Source organism: Nematolebias whitei, chromosome 4, assembly GCF_014905685.2.
Source record: "Nematolebias whitei isolate Nwh7 chromosome 4, NemWhi1, whole genome shotgun sequence".
NCBI classification, from domain to species: domain Eukaryota; kingdom Metazoa; phylum Chordata; class Actinopteri; order Cyprinodontiformes; family Rivulidae; genus Nematolebias; species Nematolebias whitei.
In genome coordinates, this window is record NC_056501.1 from 20,538,847 (window position 1) to 20,542,324 (window position 3,478).

Genomic DNA, 3,478 nt, shown 5'->3' on the forward strand with positions numbered 1-3,478 from the left:
TGACAAGAACCTCCTGGACCAACCTGACTCTCCTCTAGAGGTTAGTTTTTTTCTGATCAGCTTTAGCTACTTTTTGTTATCTGTTTGAGTCAAGATTTATTTATTTTTTTATGTTTGCAAGCATTCGTTTCAGCACAATGGACAGCATGTTTTAGCTCTGCTGGAAACAAATCACAGTCACAGGTTCATCTGATGTTAAGATGTTTTACGTCTGATTTATTTTATTTTTTTAACTACTTACTTTTTGGATGACCTACCTTTTTTTCTTTTTTTTCTGCACATTTTCTTAATGCACCAATCCTGTATTTTTGTGGTAACCTTTTTTTTTTTTTAAATATATTTTCTGTTTTATAGTTTGGTAACATATTAGTGTTTGTTTCTGTCAACTTATATGATAATTGACATTTTTGAAAATTTACATAATGATGGTATAAATATATATTTAAATACTTTCCACAAAAACATCTTTCTGGATTGGTGCAGTTAGGTTATTGTCTTTTTGTTAGGATCCTAAACACATTAACCAAGTTTTTATTCTCCAATCTTGAAGATTTTCTGTGCAGTTCTTTGTGTGTATCTATCTAAATAATGTGATTATTCACTATGTATAAGTGTGCAAGTATTTTGTGAACGTATATTAATCTCTACAAGTTGTGACTGTTATGACAATCTTGACATTTGTCTCAGACTAAATTAATCCTTCGCTGTTCTTGAAACTGTTTTAAAGTTGCTGCACTTGCATCAGGCTAAAAACCTTCATTTTTGTCAGCTCATAGCCTGCATCAAAGTCTTAGTCTTAGATAGTTTAGCAGATAATTTATCTGATGAAATCATATTTTCTAAATGTGCTGTTTTATATTGTCACTGTGCACAAAACAAATCTTCTAACAGCTAAAATATATATTTGCTTAACAAACACGTAGCTTATATTTTGCATCATTTTGAAGTATTGGGTCTTCTTATAAAACCTTTCAACTCATCAACTTCTCAAACTGTTTAATCAAAGTATTTTTAATCAACTTGGAAACATTTCTTTAAGGAATATCATTAATTTGATTCATACTTTATATATTTTTCTCTGTTTATTCTTCTAAGATAGCATTTCTGTTCACCCTTTTGAATCTTTTTTTAGACATCAGTCAGATTTATTTGTTGTTTTCTAAAACTACAAACACATCATATTTAGTTTAACACTGCAGAGGACATCAGAAAATATTTTAGTCCATCTTTTTTGCATTTGTTACTCTTAGTTTTTCATATTGTTGCATGTTTGTTTGTTTGTTTACTGTATTGTTGTCCAGCTCATACTTCATTATGATGAGCTTCTCTGCTGATTTGATAAATAATTGTTAACTGACAGAAAACAGCATGCAAAACTTTTGCACAACACACTAGTAAGCATTGTTTCAAAAATTGACTGATTTCATATTTGGTTCCTTATTTATTCCCTTTATATCCCATTTGTTAATAAAGCAACAATATGTTTACTTGTTAAATCTACTGTCTTGTTTATTTTAAAAGTTTAAGCTGTATTGTATGCATTATTTAGCCTTCAATACAACAAGTATTGCAAAACTCCTTGTCACTCTCTTGAACTGATCAGACATGTGTCAAAACGGAAACATACTAGTAATTCTGAACATTGCACTTTCAACATTTGAACTTTTTTTTTTAATAAAATAGCAATATTTTATTTTCAAAGTACCTTAAATGTATGTGCTTTTCCAACAATACAATACCATTGAATGGTTAAATGATAAAATAAACTAAAACATACTTTAAAAAAAAACAACCTCTAGAAGTCATAAGTAATTGATTTTAAACGATTAGCCTTGTAATATTTTTGTATAGTTCATGATAAGTAGCATATGAGCGTTTTTTTTTTTATTTTTTTTATCCATAATAATTTACTTTATGAGGCGTTCTGTCTTCCTCTCACTTCTCCTGATGCAGTGAGATGTTCTGCAGTGCACAAATGTGGACTCTCGGGGCCGCTGTTGGCTAAAGCAACGAATTATTCCTCTTTATGAAACATTGAACAGAGGAAGAGACGCTCATTCAGCACACAGACGTCGAGGCTGCGCAGCGGAGACTCTCTTTCTGTAATTTATCTGGATTTTTTTTCTGCGTACGGAAGTTGTTTTGTTTTTTTTTTTCCCCTGGAAATTATTTTACATTGACGAGAAAATTAACAAATTGGAATAAAAACCTCCGGGCACCCCGTATTTTGTCGAGGAGAACATGTCGGGCAGAACAATGAGATGGCAAGTACGGCTGCTGATGCTGTTTTTATCTCTCGGCTCTGTGCTCGGGCAGGTTACATACTCGATCCCAGAGGAAATGTCAAAAGGCTCCCGGGTGGGTAACATAGCACAGGATTTAGGGATAGATGTGCAAAGGTTAAAGTCCGGCAGAGCGCGGGTTTACACGGAGGACAAAGCTGAATACGTGGAGCTGGACGCAGGCAGAGGACTGCTGCTGGTCAAAGAAAGGATCGACAGGGAGGCGCTGTGCGGGCAGACAACCCCCTGCGCTCTTCATCTGCAGATTACACTAGAAGACCCGATCGAGTTCTTCTCTGTTACTGTGGAAATTAATGACAACAACGATAATGTACCCACATTCAAGAAAGAGGAGATGAAGTTCAGGATCAGCGAGTCGGCTGTTGTTGGAGCAAAATTTGTGCTGGAGCGAGCGATGGATCTGGATGTGGGTGTGAACAGAGTGCAGGGTTATTCACTGAAACCAGCAGATAATTTTAATCTGAACATTCACAATCAGCAGGATGGAAGTAAAAATGTCGAGATGGTTTTAAAAAAGCCACTAGACCGAGAGGCTCAGGATCACATCTCATTAATCCTCACAGCTACTGATGGTGGAGAGCCTCAGTTGTCGGGAACAATGCGAGTGGAAATCTCTGTGCTGGATGTTAATGATAACGCGCCCGTGTTTACACAGAAAATGTATAAAGTTACTGTCCCAGAAACTGCCCCAAGAGGCACAAATCTGTGCACAGTGAGCGCTACAGATGCAGATGAAGGCTTAAATGGGAACATTTTGTACTCCATAGCTAACACTTTAGATGAAATCCATATTATGTTTCAGATTTCCGAGGAGAGCGGTGTTGTATCTTTAACTGGAAGCTTGGATTATGAAAAAACACAGATTTATGAAATACATGTGCAAGCTAGTGATGATGGAGGACTGACAGATTCATGTAAAGTTATTGTTGAAGTGACTGACATTAACGATAATCCTCCGTCTATAAATATTATGTCTAAAACAAATTCTATATCTGAAAATTCTGAACCAGGAAAGGTTGTCACCATATTTAATGTTCAAGATCCAGATGCAGGAAACAATGGGATGGTTGATTGTAGTATTGCAGAGCACATCCCATTTTTATTAAAAGCGACGTCCAAGAAATTCTTTAGTTTAGTGACAGACAGTGAGTTAGACCGAGAGAGAGCCTCTGAGT

General features: G+C 35.4%; 1 protein-coding gene across 1 annotated transcript in view; it reads right to left on the reverse strand.

The window, feature by feature from the left end:
• Positions 1-3,478, reverse strand: part of LOC119408705 (protocadherin beta-1) — a gene marked incomplete at its 3' end in the record, with an annotated part of 8,905 nt that overhangs the window by 4,098 nt on the left and 1,329 nt on the right. The gene's annotated exons all lie outside the window — the stretch shown is intronic.